At 51.9% G+C, this 24,398-nt stretch overlaps 1 long non-coding RNA gene across 11 annotated transcripts in view; it reads right to left on the bottom strand.

Annotated features, from left to right (window-relative positions):
* The window catches only part of LOC132674340 (uncharacterized), a 28,689-nt gene extending 9,142 nt beyond the window's left edge, over window positions 1–19,547 (bottom strand). The window contains exons 1-9 of one of the 11 annotated variants that reach the window (XR_013551953.2): window positions 18,595–19,347; window positions 18,268–18,446; window positions 16,746–16,815; window positions 16,543–16,634; window positions 7,625–7,826; window positions 2,719–2,791; window positions 1,821–2,120; window positions 791–1,456; window positions 163–325 (exon numbers count right to left, since the gene is read on the bottom strand). This is a non-coding gene — a long non-coding RNA (uncharacterized LOC132674340). Of the gene's footprint in view, window positions 1–162; window positions 326–790; window positions 1,457–1,820; window positions 2,121–2,718; window positions 2,792–7,624; window positions 7,827–16,542; window positions 16,635–16,745; window positions 16,816–18,267; window positions 18,447–18,594; window positions 19,348–19,368 lie in introns of those variants that run through there. The other 10 variants (XR_013551952.2, XR_013551955.2, XR_013551954.2 and 7 more) reach the window with 10 other exon arrangements.
* Between the last annotated feature and the right edge of the window lie 4,851 nt (window positions 19,548–24,398).

The raw sequence follows: 24,398 nt of genomic DNA, 5'->3' as shown, positions 1-24,398 counted from the left end.
GCCCCACACGTGGCTCTCACACACTTCCTGTTGGATGGTGGGTACCATCAAATAACGAGAGACCACTGTCTTAGCAGGTAGGTCAGTCCTAGCACATTCCTTACGCTGTCCTGTTCAGTACAGGAGCGTATTTAAGCAACTCCACCACAGAGGTGCTCTTACCGTGCTCATCTGGCGTGTTCAGAGTTTGCTTCCATAACGATTCCCGAAATGCCTTCCTAGAAACAGACGTCTTCCTTGAAACAGTTGTGACCCACTTGATGGCTTATTCTTTAACCGCACAGCCTCTACAGTTTAACTCTTGAACTTGGTTTAGGCGGAACACCTGCGTTAAAAACGTGAACACAGAACGAATTGAATTCCATGTTGGGAATTCTTAGTGTTCCTGTAGGGCTCCGGTGACGATCACACGCTCAGGACACTGTTTCTTCGGGTGTTCAGCTCTGCTGGGGTGGGACCACGTGGAGTTCTTTCTACAGGCGGAAGGGACATCACCACACACTTCGTAATTTTAAGGTACGGGTCAGTGTCTTCAAGTGATTCTCCCCTGTCTAACCCTTGACCTTCTGTGTGTTTCCCAGTGACCTGCCCGATTACCGTGTGGGCACACCCTCAGTCTTAGCGTGACTGACACGTATTTACTGTTGTCGGCTACTGGGAGTATTTATCTTGAGCTCTTTAAGTATGTGCTACGAACAGTGCATATTCTGGCATTTACTTGTATTTTTAACAAAATGTGCCTGCTTAGAAGCTAATAATTTTGCGCCTAAGCAGACTTAGGAACACTCACCTGCAGAGGCGCCTGGGTGGCCCGGTTGGTCAAGTGTCTGACTTGACTTCGTCTCACGTCGGTTCAGGGACCCAGGCCCCGCCTCGGACTCTGTGCCGACAGTGTGGAGGCTGCTTGGGATTCTCTCTCTCCCCCTCTCAGAATAAACAAACAAAAAAATCCCCTGTAGAGTCGGAATTAGTGTCGCTACCAACGTAGATCCTGCAAGATCCTGAAAGGGAAGCAGAGTTTCCCAACCGAGAACACGATTTCGATTCAGAATGCCACCCCACTGCTTCCGTGCTCAAGAGCGAAGGCGCAGACGCAGAGCCCCGCATCTGTTCAGTCTGCGGCGGAGACGGGGCGTCTGCTTAACCAACACGCGAGGATGACTGATTTGATTAACCTTTCAATTAGCGTTTTTTTCCAAAAGCTGCCAAGAAATCATCCTTAAGCACTCCAGGAGCTGTCTGCAGCCAGCTGGCTCACGCAGCTGTCGAGCACGGATTTGGTGGCTCCGGGGAAGCTCCAGAGGAACACGTAAGAATAGAGACTTCAGGTAAACGCTTCGCACGGAAGTTGATGAGAGGAGTTCTTTTCTCTTAAGAAAACGAAGTCTTCATCCCGTGTTGTCTGGCTCAGGGCTGTTCAGCAGAAGTAGGCACTACATGTGCGATTTAAAAATTCCTAGTAGCCACATGAAGATTGAAACAACTTTTAAGTGTTCGCAATTTTATTTAACGCCACGCCAGCGTATCTAAAATACCGTCCCAGTGACAGATCATCAATATTAGATCACCACGACGGTGGTGGTTTTCTCGGTGCCGTCTTTAAATAATCTATTGTGTATTTTACGCTTAGAGCGCATCTCGATTCTGACAATAAATTTTCATTAGAAATGGTTTCTCTGTATTTAGATTTCATGCCACTTACAGTTTAAAAAGGTGTACGTGCCCAAGCTATTCTAAGCAGGACTGTTTCCCAGCAACAAAGTTCGTGGCCGTTTTTAAGTTAAAGCTAATCCTAAATAAGATGAAAACCAGCTCCTTACCTGCACGAGGCTCGCTTCCATGCTCGGGGACCCGGTGTGGCCGCGTCGTGTCTGGAGGGCCGGCGGCCACCCGTGCGGGCTCCCTTTGGCACCGCGAGTGCCGGTGAGGAGGTGGACGGTCCATCTGAGAAGCTCCAAGACCGTAGCCCCCGGAATTCTGTTCCCTGCCACAGACGGGTGGCAAAAGGGGTGTCCATTTGCAGCGGGAGGTGCAGCGTGTCGAGAGGAGAGTGGGAGAAATCCTGCGTGTCCCCGCGGTCACCGGGAAAGGTTGGACGTGTTGTAATCCACCTCTGGGGACTGCAGAAGGAACGGTTGAGTGGGATCGGCCACACGGCGCCACGTTCTTCAAACCCTGTGGCTTGCGAGCGAGCAAGGCCCCGGAGACGGCCCGCAGGCAGGAGGCAAAGCCCCTCAACCCAGGCACCCGCGCTCTCGGGGAGCCCTCCCGAGTCCCCGATGTCTGCTCGATTAAAAAGCAAGTGTGCAGTTAAGGAAGGTCTGCATCCGCGGGAACCTAGCTGCCTCTGCACACCCACCGGTGACTGCATTCCCACGTCTGTTCCATCAGCCGCCGCGCACCCGGCAGGCCCCATCGCCCCGCCCCCGTTCTCGTCACACCCGATGGCCGCCTCCGAGCTGCCGCGGCTGGCACGTCCTCCGGCTGTCCCCCGCCTCACCGCCTGTCCACACGTCCCCTCAGCTCACCTGCACAGATGGTCGCGTCTGTCCGTCCCCATTCCCGCCGGGCTCATCTTGCCTCCTGTCTCTTCCCCTCCCTGCTGCCCTCCGTACTGTCCCACAGTCCCGCTAAGAAGGTACCCAGGCTGTGCGGCCTGAAGTCCCAATGCCTTGGGACGTCCCCACCCAGCCCCTCGGTCCCGTCAGCCACACGCACCGCTTCCTGCCGCTCCGTCCGGCAGCCTCTCCTGCTCACTGCCCCGGAAAGCCTTTCCTGCTTCCCTCCGATCCTGTGTAAAAAACGCAACAGAGCGAAAACAGGTAAATCGGGCATCAAAATTCAAGCCTGTTACGTATCAACAGACACCACCAGCAGTGAAAAGACAAGCTACTGAATGGGAGAAAACATTTGCCAATCCTGTATCACATAAGGAGCTCAGGTCTGGAGTATATAAAGACTCCAACTCCACCACAAGAAAAAAGCCTGATTTTAAAATGGGCAAAGGACTTCATAGCTGTGTCTCCAAAGAAGGGGAATGGCCAGTAAGGTGCTCAGTATCCTCATCGTCAGGGAAACGGAGATCACAGCCACAGTGAAACACCACCTCCCACCCATCAGGACGGCTGCTGTCAAAAAAAGAAAAACCAGGAGGTAGAGAAACGACCCCTGGTGCACCGCTGGTGGGAATGTCAACCGGGCAGCCGCCCCGGAAAGCGGTGTGGAGGGTCCTCGAAGCGTAAAAGTAAAGCGCCCTAAGACCCAGCGATTCCACTTCTGGGTCTTTACCCAAAAGGTTTGAAAGCAGGCTCTTCGTGAGACATTTACACACCCCCGTTCTTAAGCAGTAGTCGCAGCAGCCAAGCGTGGGGAACAACCCGAGTGTCTATCTGCTAATGAACGGAGAAGCCAAAGGTAGCCTGTGGGACCGACGAGTCTTGAGATCCTGACACCTGCTACAACATGGGTCAACCCCGGGGACGTTGTGCTCAAATAAGGGAGTCACAAGGGACAAATACTGCGTGAGTCAACTTCCGGTGGGGGGGGGGGGGTCCCTAGAGCCGTCAAATCCATAGAGACCGTGGGCGGTGGGCACCGGGGGCTAGGTAAGGGATGGGGAGTTCGTGTTCCATGGGGACAGAGTCTCAGTTGGGGACAGTGAAGTTCTGGAGAGGACGGGGGTGACGGTTACCGAACGAGGCAGATACGCTCATTGCCACTTAATTGGACACTCAGAAATGACGGACGTCGTCAATTCTGTGTGTTTCGCCGGCTTTTAAGAAAGAAGGAAATGAAGACCAGTTAAACCAGCGAGTAGCAGAGTGGAGGTTGGGGAGAACTTCTTGCGAGTTCACCGCCTGCTCTTCCACAGACTTGAACTGAACCCTCTCGAACCCAGTGGCCAGAACCCCGAATCCACGTGTAGAGTTACACGCAAATGCATCCGTGTGCGTGCGTGCACGTGTCTGCGTATCTTTCTCTGGCGCCCGTCACATCTGAGAAGGCATCCGACCCAGGAAGGACTAAAGACTCACTGTGTTAGAAACAAGACAAAACCAGCAGACGGGCAGGTACTTCCAGAACGACAGAACAAGGGTCCGTGAACATCTCCTTCGCCGCCGTACGGAGAACAGACACAAATGGGCATCGCCACTATGTCAGGCCGTGGGAGGCTGAGCCCTTCTGCCCCCTGAGCCACGCAGGGTTTTGGGTTCAGGTCTCAAAGCTCCCGAGCTGCTAAGTTACGCCGTCCGTGGCATCTTGGCCAGGGTGGCCCTGGAGGTCTTTCTTCGGTGCTGGGGAACCGCGGGCTGGGCAGGCGGAGCAGGGACCGCGCCCTTCTGTTCACCAGATCGGGAACGGAAGCCCTGCCTGGCACGGGGCAGGGGCAGGGTGCCCGGGGTTTACGACTGGAAAACCATCCACACAGTTAGGTCCACTGACCCCAGGAAGGGAGGACGTGGGGTCTGGAGGCCAGGGAGTAGAGATGGTATTTTCTCGGCTGAGAAGCAAGAGCAATCCCCTCCCGTGGGAACGTGAGCTTTAAGCGAGCGCCGGATGACGCGGCTCCAGCGGGGAGGCGAGGTGATGTCCGCTCAGGAACACGCACAGCCCAAGCCACGCGACATCGGCCCCGACCCGCCGCCTGCCGGGGAGTCATGCCCAGCGCACATCCACCCCTCACGGCGCGGGCGGGGGCGACGTGGCTTCCCCGGCTGCACACAGGGACGGCTCCCGCCGCAGCACTTGTCCTCCTGGGGCTGGCGTCCCGCCGCAGCCCGTCCGTGCTGGGCTCAGGGACTCCCTTCTGCTGTCAGCCCGAGAGACGGGACTCTACCCGCTGGTCCCGGACACGGACAGAGAAGGTCACGCCCTTCCCTGAGGACTGCAGCACCTACGGGAGCAGAGGGACTCAGTGCACCGGACGGGGCCGCCCTTCCCGGCGCCTAGGAGGTTACTTTTACCATCGGCAGCCCCACGTAACGGAAACCGCGTCCTGTTAACGCTGCACTTGCCCAGGCTGATGTGACGGGCAGAGGGCTGCCGACTCTGACACCGAGCACAAGTACCGATGGCCACCGGGGCAGAGTCGACTCCTCGCCCAGAATGCGGCGCGCGTCTGGTTTTACGTGGCGAGGGGACGCAGGGGAAGGCGCGGCCTTCACCCCCTGCTTCTCACCTCAGGGACCTGGTGCCCACCCCCCCCCCCCCCCCCACGGCAGTGTGCACCGTGCGCCGGGCTCGGCTGCAGCCCCGGGGCGTGAGCCCCGAGCTCCCCAACGGGTCCCATCCCAGAGGCAAGAAGGCGCGGGCAGAGCTGAGCGGAAAGAGCCAGCGCTGGCCAAGCAGGAGGGAGAATTCGGAGAAAATGCGGGCAGCTGCCCTGATGTGTGAGATGCTCGCAAAGACGGGATTTTCAGAGGCCCTGGGTGTGGGTGCCCTTGGACATTTTATAACCTCTTTAACGGAGACTCACGGATCCACTTTGAGAACGGCAGTGAAAAATGGCACCTTGGCTTTGGGCGGCCACCGTGCCGTCGGGAGACAGCGGGTGTACCCCCTGGGTTACAGCTGGAGCGTGACCCTCTAGGAATTTGGACCTAAACTCCCCGTGATCAGCCGCACTGCCCACCAACCCACGATGAACACGACCGTGTGCCTTGTGCTGCCGTGTACCCTGCCTGGCCTCCGTCCCCAGAGGGGCAACACGGCAGGTTTCTGAGCGACCGACCAGCTTCCTAACAGGTGCGCCCGGAGATACGGGGTGCAGTTCACGGTGATACGGATGTACCGCCGTTAAGATTTTAGTTTAGAACTCTCTGTACACTTTCTCCTACACGCTTTCCTGAGCAACATTTTGTATTTTTCAGATGGGATTTCATCGCAGCCCCGACACCAGGAGCCACAGCTGTGAGCGGAGCGCGTAGCACGTGCTCCGAACTTTTCTTCACGATCCCAGTTGTCCTGATTCTTTTTCAGCCATGATTTGTCACTCGTCAGCTTTGTTTTGCAAGTGCATGCGAATGACTTGGTTTTCGTTTCAATTTATGCCTGTTTTCAGATTTTCCCTGATACAGAAATGATGTATGTTCATCACCATCGTCATCCTCTGGGATCGTTAGATAACAGAACGATGAGGACTCCAGTTTTGGATTACGTGTGATACTTTGATAAAATAAAGGAAATTTCCGACTTTTAACGTTCGTGGGCCCTGTTCCTAGGCTCCCAGGGAAGCTATCCTTGAACATTTACCAAGGTCAAAAGGATTCAGCAAAACCTCCAAGCGTGGGCTCTATTTCTTTGCCATGCACACACAGTACATCTGCTTTGTTAAATAATAATAATAACAATAATAACCAAAAAGGAACGTTCCAGACATAAAGAAAGAAACCTCCATGCTTTCCCTAAGATTAAAGTCATACAGTCTCGTGCACACTAAAAACATAAGATAAAGCCTGTCGCTTTCCAGAATGCCCTTCCTCTGGATTCTCTCTGTAACTCCGTGTAAATTCTGTGTAAATAAACATATAATCCTGCAGCCCATGTTCCTTCCCCGGAGCAACCTTTGTGAAGACTGTGTATCCTGGGTGGCGGCCCCAACTTGGGCTCAAATAAGATGCCTTTTCTTTCTCTTTATTTTTTGGGGGGAGGGGCAGGGAGAGGGAGAGAGAGAGAATCCCAAGCAGGCTCCACACCGTCAGGGCAGAGCCCGACGTGGGGCTCGAACCCATGAACTGTGAGATCGTAACCTAAGCTGAAATCAAGAATTAGATGCTCAACCTGCTGAGCCACCCAGGAGCCCCTCTCTTTAATATTTTAAGGCAGGTTTGTTCTGCCTCAACCTTTCTTGGGGGAGTCGGCAGTGTGTCCGAGCAACCCCCCTGAACACAGCTGGGGGTCGTCTGGAACTCGGCGCTCCGTCCCAGCAAGAGCCCTGTGTGCCCTCCGACTTCTCACGGGTGTACCGGTGACTCCTGCTATCCAACCCCCTCAATTTGAATCGACAGCCCTCGTACTCAAGCTGTTGAGGGCTGCCTGTGACGTTCTCGGGGCGGGAATAACCTACAGGGGTTGGTTGTTTTCGTTGAGCATTATCATCATCGATGCTATTAACGGAAGGCTGGAGTAAACTTTCTGGCTACAAACACGAGACACTGAATCACTCAGCTTGGAAGAGAAGGGACACTTGCTCCTTCGGGCCAAATGGTGCCTTCGGGTGACCGAGAGCCTCGCGGAAGCGTCTGTGGCTATTCGTGACACGTGGCGGTCCCGGAGGAACTTCCCACCTCATGAGGTAACTAATGCTTGGCTCGTCTGGGGACGCACACATAGGATTGATCATCCGGTGCTCAATGGTCTCAGACCTCACGGGGAGAAACCGAGACGCGTAAGAGAGTGTATCCCAGCTCCCGGGAAGGGATCTGAGCAGCACGGCCTGGCCCGCCACACTTAACACCTTTAGATCTCCTTCGAGCCTTACTCGAAAAATAAAACCACGACAAGAGGAATGGGGAACCATGCTTCGAGAGCTGAAAGCTCCCGGAAAACCACCCACCACCCACGGGAGCTCCGGCAGGCTCTGCGCACAACACGTAGGGACCTCTATTCGCAATGCTGACTTAACTGGGAAGATCGAAGTCTCGGATGGCCCAAATGGGGTTCTTTCCACACGTCTGAATTCGTTTTCTCGTGCACACAGAGAAAGCGACCGGAAACTAGGAAGCCGTTTGGTTCAATCAGTGCTCACGGACGTCCTCTGGGCTACGTTTGGCTTCTGTTTGCTGTTGCAGCTTTTGTATCTTTGGGCAAAATTGGCTGTGTTCTGACTGGAAAATGGAAAAAAAAACAAAACTAATTGATGGACCCATAAATTATAATGCCATCTTGCAGTTAGATTTGTTTTGATAAAAGGGGGATAGTCGGAAATCGGGTCTTTAATGTCTTCTCCACAGATATTAGTGAAACAAAGGCTATGCATTGTTTGCATCTTGTCTATATGTCCATGTGTAATAACGGAGATCTTTTCTCCACTTCCAGATGGTGTTGCTAAAATTAATTCGTAAGAGAGCTCTATTTAATTGGTTTAGGGGCCATCGCTTCTAAAACTCAGATAAAAACTAACCCAAATGTTTTCCAAGTTTACGTGATCTGGGATGAAATTCCCTACATTCAGGCTTTTGGGGTGACTCTGTAATAAAGATGCCCCATGTCAACCGATGGTCCAGAGAGACAAGGATGGGCACAAATCCAAGACCCCCAACGCCCTTCTCAAAAGTCAGAAAGATGAGGGAGAGGAGGAGGAAAACAGGCACTGGAAATCCTAAATCCACTTCCCCAAACAGAAGCACCACAACTGACGCCCCGTCCACTGCCTCCAGTCCTGCCTCCTCCAGACGGCTGAGAACAGCCAGAGAGAAAGCCCGTCTTGCAGGAGGGAGAGACAGGAGATGGAAATGGAGAGACGTTAGTCCCAACCTTGAATCGGCCTCTGGCCCGGCCGGCAGCACCCCACCCACCTCTACGGTCCCCCTTCCTGTTCCCGCACAGCCACCACTGGGGCACTCGCACAGCCGGCCCCCACACCACCCTCAGCACCTCTGGCACCACCGGCCCCTCCTACCCTCACCTCCGAGGACCGGAAGCTGTCAGGCCACCTCCTGACGAGGTTCAAACCGGAGCATGTCCCAAATCAGCATGAAGGGGCCCAAGGGCTCCCCTGGACTCAAACCGCTCATTTCAGCTTTCCCCCCAGGAGCCCCGGCTAAAGTTGACGGCAGGGAGCAAATTGACTAATGTCGTGATGGACACATGTGCAACACATTCGGTACTAACGCTAGTTCCAAGCCATTGATTTAATGAAAATAGACATGTTTTTGGAACTATCGACGTCAAATATAATACACACAATCAGCTTTTACTCTACCTGAATGTATCAGATTCACGCTGAAACTCTTGTAATCTGTCAGCAAAAATGACTTAAAATGATGGCTGATTTGGTCTCACGGTTTCATGGGTAATTGTTAAGAGCTAGCCAGTTGTGTTTTTTTTTTAATTTTTTTAATGTTTAGCTTTGAGAGAGAGAGAAACAGAGCATGAGCAGGGTAGGGGCAGAGAGAGACACACACACAGAATCCCTAGTAGGCTCCAGACTCTGAGCTGTCAGCACAGAGCCTGATGCGGGGCTCGAACTCATGGACGGCGAGATCATGACCTGAGCCGAAGTCGGACACCTAACCAACTGAGGCACCCAGGTGCCCCAGAGCTAGTCAGTTTTATAGAAAATGTTTGTGAACTTTTAAAAAGCTTCCAAGATCTTTAAACCATAAACCACTGGAGTCTTGCTAGATTGAATGACACACTGGGTTGAATTCACTGGATATCTAACTTTTTTCCAAATAAGATAAAATACTGAAACCTTAATTACTAAACATTAGGTTTATCTGCTTTTGCCTTCTTATTACAGAGAATCTAAAGATACTTGGGTCTCCTGGTAAACATGTTTTGTGCTTTATTGAAAGTTGCACTGTGGAAAAACACATGTGTCTAGAAGTCATAAAATATATTCATAAATTTCCCACTCGAAAGAATTCTGGTGTAATAGTTCACAATTGGTAACTAAGTTTTCACTGGACACTATGGTAGCCAAGAGTTAAAATTCTGCTAAATGTAAAAAAAGAAAATATGCTAAATGTAAAAAGAAAAGAAAAATTCTGCTAAATGTAATTATACTGCTGGAAATGATAAAGAAGCCAACTCTATGCGTGGCCAAAGTAGGAAATATGTAAGAAAGGCATAAAGAATGAGAATAAGTTTTTGTTGAGAGAAAAGAAAGTAATTTTATCCTGAAATGAGCCTGGTGATTTAGAGAGGGAGAATTTACAACAAAGTCTAAATGGAAAAAAAAAAAAAAGTTGTAGAAAGTTTGTAAAGGGGAATCTTTGGAAAGAATTTTATGTGTGGTCAGGATGGCTAAGATCAGAATAGATGAATTTTAAAGGTACACTTGTATAGGATGTGAGGGGGAAGGTGGCCCCCCACCCCAGCCTAGATACACAGACACCTGCAGGAACCAGGGCAGCACCAACACTCTCCACCTGGCTGGCTAACAGGGTGCCCTGCCCCCACACACTTCTTCGGACCCGCCCCTCCATCCCTGCCTCAGTGGGAGTTTTCCTGGGTTGCTGCAGATCTCTTCCTAAGTACCGGCCACTTTGCTGGCACCGCGAGTGCTCCGCATCCTCCTGTGGACCTGCCCCCTCCAATACCCCTTGGGCCAGAACCTGTCCAAAGTGGTACCACAAGCCTGGCAGTGTGCGAGCAGCCCCAACAGGGGCCGGCACTACTCCAAAGTGACTCCCACTGCAGGGAGAGGGAAAGATAACCACACACACACCAGTCAGACGATGGCCTCAGCAGTGGACTGGGGGCGGAGAGCTGTTCTGACTATAGCCAAACCCCACCCCCCCACCACCAAGGAAACCTTCTCAGGGGACAACACAGGGAAGGCACCCTGCAGTTCGATGCTACCGCATGATACGAATGCCTGGTCTGACTCAGCTCAAGCCTAAAGCGGCCCCAGACTCGCCCACTAACAGCACAGGGACTAAACTCTTCCCACAACAGGCAAAGAGAGCCACTACAGATGGCTGGACTAAGGGAAAAAAAGTCTCAGCCACGAGAGCAGAGCACGTGCAACATAACAGGAGACACCCCTGAAGCACCGGGTTCCGGTGAACGGGGCGCACGGCACTGCGGGGCGCTACAGGGCTTCTTCAGAAGGCCATTGCTGTCAAGAGCAAGAGACACAGCTGACTGTCCTAACACACAGAAACAGACACGGAGAGTTAGATAAAATGAGACAGAGAAATACGTCCCAAAGGAAAGAATGGGACAAAAATCACAGCAAGAGACCTAAGCAAAATGGAGATAAGTAACACGGCTGATAGAGAATTTAAAGTAATGGTCATAAAGATACTTGAGAAAAGACTGGAGGACATCAGTGAGATGCTCAGCAAAGAGAGAAAAAATACAAAAAAGAACTGACCTAATCAGAGATGAAGAATACAACAGGTGAACTTAAAAAATTAAAAATACACTAGAGGGAATAAATAGTAGACTAGAGGAAGCGGAAGAATAGATCAGCAACCTGTAGGATAGAGTAATGGAAAGCAATCAAGCTGAACAGGAGAGAGAAAAAAAATAACAAAAGATGAAAATAGACTAAGGGAACACGGAGACACCATCAACTATAATAACATTTGCATTATAGGGATCCCAAAAGGAGAAGAGCAAGAAGGGGGCAGAAAATTTATTTAAAGCAATAATAGCTGAAAACTTCCTGAATCTGGGGAAGGAAACAGAAATCCAGATCTAGGAGGCACAGAGAGCCCACAAAAAAATCAATCCAAGGAGGTCCACACCAAGAAACATAGTAATTAAAATGGCAAAAGAAGTGATACAGAGAATTTTAAAAACAGAATGAGACCAAAAAAACGGTTACCTACAAGGGAAACCCCATAAGGCTATCAGTTGAGTTTTCAGCAGAAACTTTGCAGGCCAGAAGGGGTGGCATGATGTATTCAAAGTGCTGAAAGAAAAAAAAAAAAAAAACCAAAAAACTTCCAACCAAGAATATTGTATCCAGCAAAGTTATCATTCAGAATAGAAAGAGGAGTTTCCCACACAAACAAAAGTTAAAGGAATTCATCACCACTAAGCCAGCCTTAAAAGAAATGTTAAAGAAGACTCTTTTGAGTGAAAATGAGAGACCATAAGCAGGAGTAAGAAGAGTAGGAAACACAAAAGCAGCAAAATTAAGTATATCTACAAAAGTTACTCAAGGACTCACAAAATAAAAGAATGTAAAGTATGACATCATATACTTAAAATGTGTGTATGTGGTGGGGGTGAGGAGTAAAGATTTAGTGCTTCTAGAATGGGTCTAAACCGAAGCATCCATCAAATTAATATGGAATTCTATATGCATAAGATATTATATACAAACCGAATGATAACCACAAATGAAAAACCAGTAATAGATATGCAAAAAAATAAAGAGAAAGGAATATAAGAATATCACTAAAGAAAGCCAACACATCATGAAAGAAGAGACCAAGGAAGGAACAAAAATAACTACTAAAACAAGTAACAAAATGGTAATAAGTACATATCTGTCAATGATTACTTTGAATATAAATGGACTAAACCCTCCAATCAAAAGACACAAGGTGACAGAACGGATTAAAAGCAAGATCCATCTTTATGGTACCCACAAGAGACTCATTTGAGACCTAAAGACATATGCATATTGAAAAAGTATTTATTATGAAAACAGAAGTGAAAAGAAACCTGGGGTGGCAAAAGATTGGACAAAACAGACTTTAAAGCAAGACCACAATAAGAGACAAAGAAGGACACTACATAATCATGAAGAGAACCCAACAAGATAGAACAATTGTATATATTTATGCACCTAACATGGAAACACCCAAATACATAAAGCAGCTAATAACAAACATAAAGGAAATAATCCATAGTAACACAATAATAGGGAAGTTTAACATCCCACTTAGATAAATGGAACAACCATCCAAAAACAAAATCAACAAGGAAAGAGTGCCTTAAAATGACACACTAGACTAGATGGACTTAAGAGATATATTCTGAACATTCCATCCTAAAACAGCAGAATACACATTATTTTCGAGCGCACATGGAACATTCTCCAGAATAGACCATGTATTAGGTCACAAAACAACTGTCAACAAATTTAAAAAGACCAAAGTCATACCATGAATCTTTTCTGACCACAATACTATGAAAGTAGAAATCAAGCACAAGAAAAAAATCTGGAAAGACCCTAAATACATGGAGGTTAAACAGCATCTACTAAACAATAAATGGTTCAACCAAGAAATAAAAGATGAAATCAAAAAATACATGCAGACAAATGAAAATTTAAACACAATGGTCCAAAAATCTTTGGCATGCAGCAAAAGCTGTTCTAAGAGGGAAATTTATAGCAGTACAGGCCTACCTCAGAAAGAAAAAAAATCTCAAAAAACCAACTTAGCCATATGCCTAAAGGAGCTATGGAAAAAAAAGAACAAACAAAACCCTAAATCAGTAGAAGGAAGGAAATAATAAATATTAGAGCAGAAATAATCAAAATAGAAACTAAAAAAAAAACCAAAAAAACAAAATACAAAAACAATAGAACTGGTCCATGAAACCAAGAGCTGGTCCTTTGATAAAACACAAAATTTGATGAATTTTCAGCCAGATTCATCAAAAACAGAGAGAGGAGGAGGGAGGGACAGGGAGGCAAGGGGCTCAAATGAACAAAATCAGAAGTGACAGAGGAGAAATAACCACCGACACCACAGAAATACAAAGGAGTGTAAGAGAATATTATGAAAAGTTAAGTGCCAACAAATTGTACAACCTAGCAGAAATGGATAAATTCTTAGAAACTTACAGCCTCCTCCAAAAACTGAACAAGGAAGAAATAGAAAATTTGAACAGGCTGATTAACAGCAATAAAACTGAATTTGTAATAAAAAAAAACTCCCACCAAACAAAAGCCCAGGATGAGATGGCTTCACAGGCAAATTCTATGTAACTTTTAAATAAGAGTTAATAGCTATTCTTTTCAAACTATTCCAAAAAATAAAAGAGGAAGGAAAGCTTCCAAATTCATTCTGAGGCCGGCATTACCCTGATACAAAACCAGATAAAGACACCACAAAAAAAGAGAACTACAGGCCAATCATCTCTGATGAATACAGATACAAAAATCATCAACAAAATATTAGCAAACCAAATCCAACAATACATTAAAAAAATCATTCACCACGATCAAGTGGGATTTAGTCCTAGGATACAAGAGTGGTTCAATGTTCACAAATCAATCAACATGGTACATCACATCAATAAGAGAAACGATAAAAGCCACGTGATCATTTCAACAGATGCGGAAAAATCATCTGACAAAATACAACATCCATTCCAGATAAAAACCCTCAACGAAGTAGGTTTGGAGGGAACATACCTCAACATAGTGAAGGCCATGTATGAAAAACTCACAGCCAATATCATAATCAATGGGGAAAAACCAAGAGCCTCTCCTCTAAGGTCAGGAACAAGACAAGGATGTCCACTCTCACCACTTGTATTCAACACAGTACTGCAAGTCCTAGCCACAGCTGTCAGACAAGAAAAAGAAATAAAAGGCATCTAAATTGGTAAGGAAGAAGCAAAATTTTCGCCATTTTCAGATGACATGATACCGTACGTAGAAAACACAAAAGACACCACCAAAAACTACCAGAACTGATAAATTAATTCAGCGAAGTCACAGGATACAAAATCAATGCACAGAAATCCATTGCATTTCTACACACTAATAATGAAGCTGCAGAAGAGAAATTAAGAAAACAATCCCATTTACAATAGCACCCAAAATAATAAAATACCCAGGAATTCACTTAACCAAGGAGGTGAAAGACCTGTTCTCTGAAATCCACAAAACACTGATGAAAGAAATCGAAGATGGCACAAAGAAATGGAAAGATATTCCATGTTCATGGACTGGGGAGGTGCGGGAAACTCACGGCCACAATGGCTCATGTAGAGGCCCTCTTAGTGTCTGTTGCTCTATGGGCCACACACAGGATCACCAGAGACATCTGAACTACGAACCAGAAAAATCCATCAGATTGCTGCTGCCTGCCCCCACTCCGCCTGAGGATGCTTGAAGCCTGTCATACAGATATCTCACTGGCAGCATCCAGGACTCAGACACTGGGTTGATAATTTGCTCCAACCATTACCTGTGTTTTCCTTTTGTTTCCATAGAAATGCCTCTCATTAATTAACCTTATTGCCTGCTGAACAAGGCAGAGTGTGTACAAAAGCCAACACCACTTGCGACACCTAGATGAACTCCTGGGAAGTAAGGACCCAGATAATCAGGCAGCAAGTCACATGGGTACAAGAGGCCCCTGCCCCCCACCTCCTTTTTTAAGGTGGCAGAGACTGGCTTACTGATCCATTCTCTTGGATACCCACTGGATCAGATCAACTTTCGAGACTCCCACCCCTGACTACACTGTTACTATTGCTTGGAATACACTTGGGAATGAAATTAACATCACGTAGTGCCAAACTATGTAGAAAAATATAACTATCTCTGATGACCCCTCAATTAGCACAAGGGACCAAAAGTTACAAGTAGGTCAAATCCTTCTGTTTCAAAGCCCCGACCACACCCTAAATCGGCTGAAGCAGTAACAGAAGACAGAGCTCCGCTCACGCTCCATAGAAATGCAACGAAGGGGGGCGCCTGGGTGGCGCAGTCGGTTAAGCGTCCGACTTCAGCCAGGTCACGATCTCGCGGTCCCTGAGTTCGAGCCCCGCGTCAGGCTCTGGGCTGATGGCTCGGAGCCTGGAGCCTGTTTCCGATTCTGTGTCTCCCTCTCTCTCTGCCCCTCCCCCGTTCATGCTCTGTCTCTCTCTGTCCCAAAAATAAATAAAAAACGTTGAAAAAAAAAATTTAAAAAAAAAAAAAAAAAAAAAAAAGAAATGCAACGAAGGACTCACGATGGGAAATTCTAACCGGAAAAGTCTCCACATGTCTGACACCGTGTTGCTTCTGTTTCCCTTGCTGCAGTGACCTACAGGTTAGAACTTTCTGCTTAGCCCTGCGTGTAGGCACGTTACAGCTAAGGTTTACCAAAACTGCTCTTTACCCAACACCTACCTCACCCGAGGAGACAAGGAAGTAGCCAAAGCACCATCACCCCCAATTCTTCAAGATTGAGGAAAAGTCATAACTCAGGGAGGAATTGACTCCATGCCCCATAGGGTTAATGAGGTAGAAATTACCAGAAAACTGAAAGCCTGCTTTTCAGAGAAGTGCTTCTCCCTAACTGGCTATAACTGACTATTAATGTCTCCCAGTCCCCACCAACAAACCCGCTGGCTGGCCCTGCAGCAGCCTGGACTCATCGGGTTCCTGCCTGGTAACAAGCAAGGCCCCGCTTTCCTTATGTGAGATAAGGAGAGACCCCATCCAGGTTTCCCAGCCCTCAGAGTGCGCCCACAGCCCCGTCTCCTGGTCCTGAGATAACCTCCTAAAGGGGGACTGAATTTCTGAAGTCTCTGCCCCAGAGTCACCATGGAACGTATGTTACGCGTATGTTTCCTCAGTGGGAACACGCTCTAGCTTCCCTCTTGAATGATCAAGAATTTTCCCACCTTTTAATCAAGACTCTTTGGCTTTTTCTCCTGCCTAAGTCGATTCCAACATCACATTGGTTCCTTCAAGTTGTACTTACTAGAATTCTTTTTCTGTCCACGAGTCATTGTTTTAAATGTTTTACCAAACGCAAAAAACAGACAGTCTAAGCCAAGCACGCGTACTGTTTGCTCACCGGTTGGACTTTATAGAGAACATGTTATCACTTTTAAGCCTCCCACCGGTTCTGTTACAGTAAGTCCCCAACAAGGAACTAGGGGTGAAAAAATACATTATGTTCATACCTAGCAACAGGGACTTGATGGGCCCTGGACAGACAAGCCAGGCACCCTGGCACCGAGGGACCGGAAAACATAAGGTTGATCGTCAATGCTTTCTGAGGAAAGATTACTGATCAAAAAGGGGAAATGATAAAGGAAAATTTCAACTTTTGATGTTTGTGGGTCCTGCTCCTGGGCTCCCAGGGAAGCTAGACTTGAACATTTACCAAGGTCAGAACGACTCAGCAAAACCTCCGAGCGTGGGCTTTATTTCTGTCCCGTGCACACACTGTACATCTGCTTTGTTAAAAAATAAATAAATAACCAAAAGGAGCATTGCAGACATAAAAAAAAAAAAAAAATCTCCCTGGTTCCCGTAAGATTAAATTCATACAGCCTTGCACACACTAAAAATATAAAATAGATTAAAAAATAAAAACATAAAACAAAGTGTGTAACTGTTTGGAATGTCCTTTGTCATGACGATTTGTAACTCTTCATGAAAAGGAAAAAACACAAACGTATAACCCTGTACCACATGACCCTTCCCCAGAGGACTCTCTTCTTTGTGAAGACAGGTACCCTGGGCAGCTGTCCTAACTTGGGCTCGAGGAAGACTCTTTTCCTTTCTCTTTAAAATCAAACAAATTTTCTTTTAAATGTATATTTTTTGAGAGAGAGAGAGAGAGAGAGAGTGCGCGCTCAAGCGAGTGAGAGAGAGTAGGGGAGGGGCAGAGAGAGACAGGGAGACACAGAATCCAAAGCAGGCTCCAGGCTCCGGGCTGTCAGCACAGAGCCCCACACGGGGCTCGAACCCACAGACTGCAAGATCATGACCTGAGCTCAAGTCGGACGCTTAACCGACTAAGCCAGCCCCTCGCTTTAAATTTTTTTTTATTTTTTGTTTAATATAGCAAATTGTCAGATTGGCTTCCATACAACACCCGCTGCTCATCCCAACAAGTGCCTCCTCAGTGGCCGTCACCCATTTTCCCCTCTCCCCCACCCCCATCCACCCTCACTTTGTTCTCTTTATTTAAGGGTCGCTTGTGGTTTGCCTCCCTTCCTCTCTGTTCGTAACTATTTTTCCCCTCCCCCTTCCCCATGGTCTTCTGTTAAGTTTCTCAAGATCCACGTATGAGTGAAAACACATAATATCTGTCCTTCTCTGCCTTTGTTCATTTTGCATTGACAACTTCTCTTCCTTAGAATGACAATTTTGGGGGGGCACCTGGGTGGCTTAGTTGGTGAAGGTCTGACTTCGTGTCAGGTCATGATCTCAGCAGTTCCTGGGCTTGAGCCCCGTGTCTCGGGGCCTGGAGCCTGCTTCGGATTCTGTGTCTCCCCCTCTCTCTGTCCCTCCCCCGCACGTGCAAGATCTCTCTCCCAAAAATAAATAAACGTTTAAAAAAAAAAAGAGTGACGACTTTTTGTATGGAATTTAAAGAAGGAATGACAGCAAATTAATTATGCTTGTATCTTTACACACACAGACACACACACGCACAACACAGAGGCACACATTTCCCCAGAAAAACATTTGAATTTTTGAAAAGTCTCTACTTGTATTAATAAGAAACAAAGCTATTTTCTGGGTTTGGATAGAACCGCAGCAGAACTTAAGAGCTGAGTACGAGACTCCATAATTCATAGCTAAACTCCAAATACCTCCTACGGATGCAAAATTGCTCATTTTACCCGCTCATCGGGGCAGCGCTGGAAACCAAAGCCGCCTCTTGGGAATAATACCTTAGCAGGCTGCACGGAGGAGACGGTGCACGGCACCCACGCCCCAAACAATGACGTCACGGAGTCTCAGCACAGATGGACGCACTTACAGGTGCGAGTTAAATGCTCAATTAACAGCCCCAGTTAGACTCCCCGGAGCACCTGTGGGCACACTGCTAGTTCTGGAAGGCAGCGCCCAACTGCAGGGAAGGACAGATGCAAACTATCAGTGAACTTGGAACCAGCAGACCTGGGGTGAGGGCTGCAGGGGTCCTTCCGAATGCCCCAAGTTCAGGGCTTCGCAGAGAAGCCCTCATAGGGGGACAGTCTCCCTGAAGTCCACATTACCTGATGTTTCCGAGATGGCTAATTGGTGGAGGTTGGGCGGTGGTCGGGTGTTCTGGGGATCGACTCTCCAGCAAGGCTGGGATCCGCGTCTAGAAACCCCCCAAGGGGTCTCCGGGACCGTGGGCATTCGCCAGCCGGGTCTAGGAGTGAGTCAAGGCACACCTGAAAACAAGGGACACGCAGCCCGGGCAGGGAGAGCCAGCGTGCCCTTATGCGATCGTGAGCATTCTCCCGAGCGCCGGATTCTGTGTCTCCAAGCAGGCCTATGAGGGGACTCAACCGGTGACCGCGGGGCCGCAGGGTCTCAGCCCCTGCCCGCCGTCCCCGAGCAAGTCCTCGAGGAGTGAGGCATCTCCCCGCCCGGCCTGCCGCACCTGGCGGCCTGTCTGCCTCCCGGGCCTCGCCGGGCCCCCTGCCCTGGCGGGTGGGGGCCCCGAGCACCGCCTCTGGCTGCTTCTGGCCACCGCGTCAGCTTGGGCTCCGGACGCGAGGAGGCCGCTGGAAGGAGCCGGGCGGCACCGGTTCCCAGAGCTGCATTCAGGCCCTGGCCGCCCTGGCCGCAGCTCTCGGATGTGCGGACTCCTGTCCCTTCCGCGGCTGCCGCTGCCCCTGCTCGCCGACAGCCCGCCCTTCTGAGCTGGGCCAGTGCCGCCTGCGCTGGAGGGGGGGGGTGGGGGGTGGGCGCGGGCTGTGTCACCTCCCGCCGGGGCTCCCGGGCTGCCACCGCGGCCGCCGCGCCGCCTGCCAGGCCCCGGCCCCCCGCGTGCCACTTACCCGAGCGTCGCCGTTGGGCGGGCGGCCCAGCGCCGTGCCTCTGCTGCCCTCTGCGGGCGGCGTCCACGCGCGACCTGAGCCGGCGGGGAGGAGCCCTGCCCCCCGCCTCGTGCCGGCCTGGGGTGGGGGCTGCTGCGGGGGCGAGGGTCGACTGGGGGCGGGGCTGGCGGGGATAAGGGGGTAGGGGAACTGGCGGGGGGGGGGGGGGCGGGGAAGAGTGGAGGTCGACTGTGGGGCGGGGCTGGCGGGGGAAGGGGGTAGGGGGACTGGCCTGGGGGGGCGGGGAAGAGTGGAGGTCGACTGGGGGGGCGGGGCTGGCGGGGGTAAGGGGGTAGGGGGACTGGCCTGGGGGGGCGGGGAGGAGTGGAGGTCGACTGGGGGGGCGGGGCTGGCGGGGGTAAGGGGGTAGGGGGACTGGCCTGGGGGGGCGGGGAGGAGTGGAGGTCGACTGGGGGGGCGGGGCTGGCGGGGGTAAGGGGGTAGGGGGACTGGCCTGGGGGGGCGGGGAAGAGTGGAGGTCGACTGTGGGGCGGGGCTGGCGGGGGAATGGGGTAGGGGGACTGGCCTGGGGGAGGCGGGGAAGAGTGGAGGTTGACTGGGGGGCGGGGCTGAGCGAGGGGGCGGGGCTGGACTGGAGGTCGCGGAAGTCGACTGGGGGCGAGGCCGGCGGGGGGTGGGGGGGGGCTGGGCTGGGGGGCGGGGGACGGGGGTCGACTGGAGGAGCGGGATCGATTGGTGGGGGCGGGGATCGCCTGCAGGGCCCTTCAGCTGCGGGCCGAGGGGCGAGGGGGCGGGGCTGGCTGGGAGAGCCCTGCCCTCCGCTCCCGGGACGGCGGCCCTGGTCCCGCCCCTCGGTGCCCGCGGCTGTGCGCAGGTGGCACCTGCCGCGGGAGACGCTCCCCGAGGCCTGCGGGCTGGACGTGGCCCGGCCGTGCTCGCCTGGCGGGAAGCAGAGAGACCAGCACGATGAGGGGCTCGCACACGTTGACCGAGCGCGCGTTTCACAGGACCGGAGCCCCTGGGGACCCTCAGGCGGCCGTCACGTTGCGCAATGACTGGAGCCCTAAAGTTCACGTGGCCTGTGCGTGGGCACCGAGCCGTTTCCTGTTCTTGCCGGTGCCTGGAAACCCGTTCCCCAAATATTTTTCAGGATGCAGTTCAAATGCGAATTGTCAGGCTTTTTTCATACTGTTTGGGTTAAAGATAAAAAAACCCCAAAAACCCAATTCTAGACATTCCGAACAATATTAGCTCCACTTTATTGACTGCCGGCCAAGCACGACTTTAGGCATTTCCATCCATAGCTCACATCATTGTCCCCTCTGAGCGCTTGTCTCTGTTCCACCAGGGAGAAAAGTTAGGCTCTGAGAGGTTAGGACGCTTGGCCCAGGACACACAGCGGCAGCAGAGACAGTAGCCCGCTCAGGGACTCCACAGTTTGTGTTCTGCACACCAGCGCCACCTGTTGGTCCTCACGGCCTCTCCTCACTGCAGCTGTCCCTTCTGCGGGGCAGGTGACCGGCCCTCGCACCCGGCCTGGGCCCCCCCCCGCCCAACCCCTGTAACCGCCCTCCCACCCCCGCGAAGCAGCTCCCCGGACGCCGGGCACAAGCATCGCTCCCGCTCACGGAGGACAGAACTGCATCAGTCCAGCTGTCCTGGCAGCTGGCGGACTGGCCATGAGTGAGTGTGGGGGTTGGGAAATCGGGTGGGTAAGCCACCAAACGCAGTGGTTTGCCATCACATTCCTGGCTACCTATCGGTGGCCACCTGGTTCCCGGCGTGGTGAGGCCCTGACGCAACGTGGCACGAAGCCGGCAGGCCCCCCGTCTTCCCCTTTCTCCGCGGGAACCATAGAAAACCGCAGGCAAAAGAAGCGCCATTACTCGCCGATGTGACAGAGAGCTGAGTGGGGACTCCCTGCAGAGTCAGAGCTGGACGACACGACACGGAGCAGGGCAGCGGCGGGGGGGCTGCGTTTCCCTGGCCGCCTCCGGCTGCCGCGGGCCCAGCCCCTGGCTTCACTCGGCTGGTTGCTCAGACCCAATTGTGTGCTGTCGCTCGCCCTGTCCTGCTTGTCATGAGGGTGCATTTTGCGACTTTCTAAAGTGGAAAGGCCTTCAGTTTCGTGTGTGAAGACCCGGGAGAAGTTGCCCGGGGCGGGAGGGAGGGCGGGGGCCTCCTGCGAGGGGCACTCTGCTAAGGCCTGTCGGAACCTGCGGAAGCATCTGGATTGTCCTGCTCCTGAGCGCACCTTCACGGGCAGGAGGAGTTTTCATTTTAGCAGGGGGCCCGCCTGCCTCACGACCAGCCCCGGGCACTCATGGGGCCAGCGAGGGCTTCCTCGTGTGTCAGGGGCTCAGATGACGAGCGTTTGGGATTGTATGGGCTGCCCATGCTGTGTAACAAATAACCCACCATTTACCGACTAAAACCCACAAGCATCTATCGTCTGGATTCTGAGGGTCGGGCATGCGGCTGCGGTTTGGCTGGACACTCTGGTTCACGTTCACAGCCCAGCTCTCAGCCGGGAAGCAGCCCGCGCGGGGGAATCCGCTGGCCGGTGGGGGGGGGGGGGGCTCCATTCCTCCCCTCCTGCTCCTCCCCTCCTGCCACCCCTTAGGGCTGCCCGAGGGTCCTCACGTGTGGCACCGAGTTCCCCAGACTGTGATGAGATGGGGAGGGGGGGGTCACTGTCAGGCGGTGGTCGAGTTCACGGAGCGCAGTGGCTGAACGTTTGAAGGAATGTTTGTGACGTCTGTGCTCAAGTGCCGACAGCTGTGGTGCGTCGTGACGTTGGTGGGGCCGGTGCTGTGCTGTGAGGCTTATTCCCCGCCGTCCGCTTCTCCCCGGGGCCCCCGGACGGCCCGCTGCTGGCTCCTGAAGGAGGACAATCAGTGCCGCCTCCTTCCGTCCCCCGCATCACGGGGAGGTCACCCCCGCCTCTTCCCAGCCGCCGCGCGCCCCGTCTCTACCCACTCTGCCTGACACAGAAAAAAGAAAGACTCCCCCTATCCCCAGACGGCCTGACATCAGGTGGCAAGATGCTGAGTCCATCTGTGGAAGATCACCCCCCCCCCCCCCCCCGGCCAAAGCCACTGAGGACACCACGGCCAGGATGGAGCGTGTGGTTTTGTGACCCGGCCAGAAGCTTCTCCCAGTGCTAGCATCCTCCGGCCCGTCTAGGAGCCCCGCCCCCTCCCTTCCCACGGTGGCCCCAGATGTCAGGGTCCGCGGCCAGAGAAGCTCGCCGCTCCTCACGGAAGGTGTTGCAAGAGGGAATCCTGCCCGTCGTGGTCCAGCTCTGTTTTCAGGCATGTTAGGTTGACCCTCTGAAATTGGCGGCAATAGAAGTATTTACGGCACAGCAATCCGCAAACGCTACAGACGGCGCTTGTAACGGTTTTCTCCCGGAGACGCGCTTTCCCAGCACACGGCCGGGACGGTCATCTACGTCCAGCTCAACGGGCTGTCTTCTTCCTCTGAGCGCAGGGATAGCTCATTCAACAAATCATTATTCTGACTTGTAGACAATAGTAAGATGCCTGTAAAAAATGGTTATTTAGAAACTATACATTTCTTAACATAATCGGAGGCATAAAACTCCAACAATCTGCTTGCGTTCAAAAGCAGAATTGGGGGACATTGTTTGGTGCATTTTTAGTCAATGAGTTTGCTATATATATTTGGTTTTAAGATGCCCCCTCCCCATAAGGAATACGGGCAGCGAAATCTACTTGACCCATGACAGTAGAGACCCCAAGCTCCCCCGGGGTCTCATGGATGGCAGTGATTTATATGTCACTGGCTCCGCCCACTGCTGTCTTAATCTGGGACATTCGCCTTCTGAGAACACCCTTCCAAGAGTGCGTGGGAGAGAGCCCAGCACAGACACCGGCACAGGGCTTCCGTGGGATCGGCAGGACAGATGCCCCGCCCCGCTTGGGTGTGCGGCCTGTCCAGACGTACGGGGCAGCGTGTCCCCTCTGGAGCCCTTCACAACCCTGGGTCCGGCCACGTCGACCAGCAGAGCACGGGCTGCAGACCCTGGGCTGCCAGGGTGGCCCCGGATCCCCCCGGAGGAGTCACCGGATGGATGCTCTGTGGGTTCCCGCTGAAGTGGGGAGAACGCCCACCTCCCAAGCTCCTCACCTGCCTCTCTCCCGGGAAATGGGCCCGTCAGCTCTGGCTTGAGCTCCTGTCACAGAGTTAGAGCCTTCCAGTCACTTTCTCTCCAGGCGCCTGGGCAGAAGGCCCCTCCTGTACTCTTTCCCCCCAAAACAAACCAATCGGCACCACCCAAACCAAAACCAAACCTATTATTCAAGTGCTCGGTGGTCACAAGGGGTCACAGGTCACCTGTGCCCAGATAGGGCTAAACTCTGGCTTAGGACCCAGTGAGAGCCCCCTTTGGAGGGGAGCTCAGTGGTGGCAGGGGCCCCATTCTGGCAGCTAGCCATCTTCCTTCACCCGGGCCGGTGCCCGCACCTCTCTGTTCCTTTTCTTTCCTGGTCTGCGAAATGTAGCCAAGGACACAGCCTCACAGGGCGTTGTAGATCGATGTGTGAATTGTGTCAGGATTGTGCGTGGATCCACGTGGAGTGCACAGAACCGTGCCTGGAACCAAGCGAGCTTTCGATAAATGTTCATCACGATGGTTGCCGCGGCCCTTGCTCTGTGCCGTCATCTGCCTTTGCCCAACACGAGGGCTTTGTTGTCTGGAATAACCAGCCCTACAAAAACATTCTGCAGCACCTGTTAGAGGTTTCTGGGCCGCTGAAAAGGAGCCGTGCTCGCACCGACGTGTGGGAGCCACCTGACGGACGGGTGTCTGCTTGGCCCTGAGGGAACAGAGAGGACGGCGAGGGGACAGGGTGCTCACCTGCGGCCTCTTAAGGTGGGACGGTGGGAGCCGCCTCTTGGCATTTGCACGCGCATTTCAGCGGCCAGAGGTTAGTCAAAGGAGGCCAGAAGTTGTGTTTCTTTCCTCTGCATGTCCACGGGCCCAGCTAAAACTTGGGGGCCCATTT

Source organism: Panthera onca, chromosome A2, assembly GCF_046562875.1.
Source record: "Panthera onca isolate mPanOnc1 chromosome A2, mPanOnc1 haplotype 2, whole genome shotgun sequence".
NCBI classification, from domain to species: domain Eukaryota; kingdom Metazoa; phylum Chordata; class Mammalia; order Carnivora; family Felidae; genus Panthera; species Panthera onca.
Note: the sequence above shows the minus strand (reverse complement) of the source record. Positions and strands in the feature narration are given on the sequence as shown.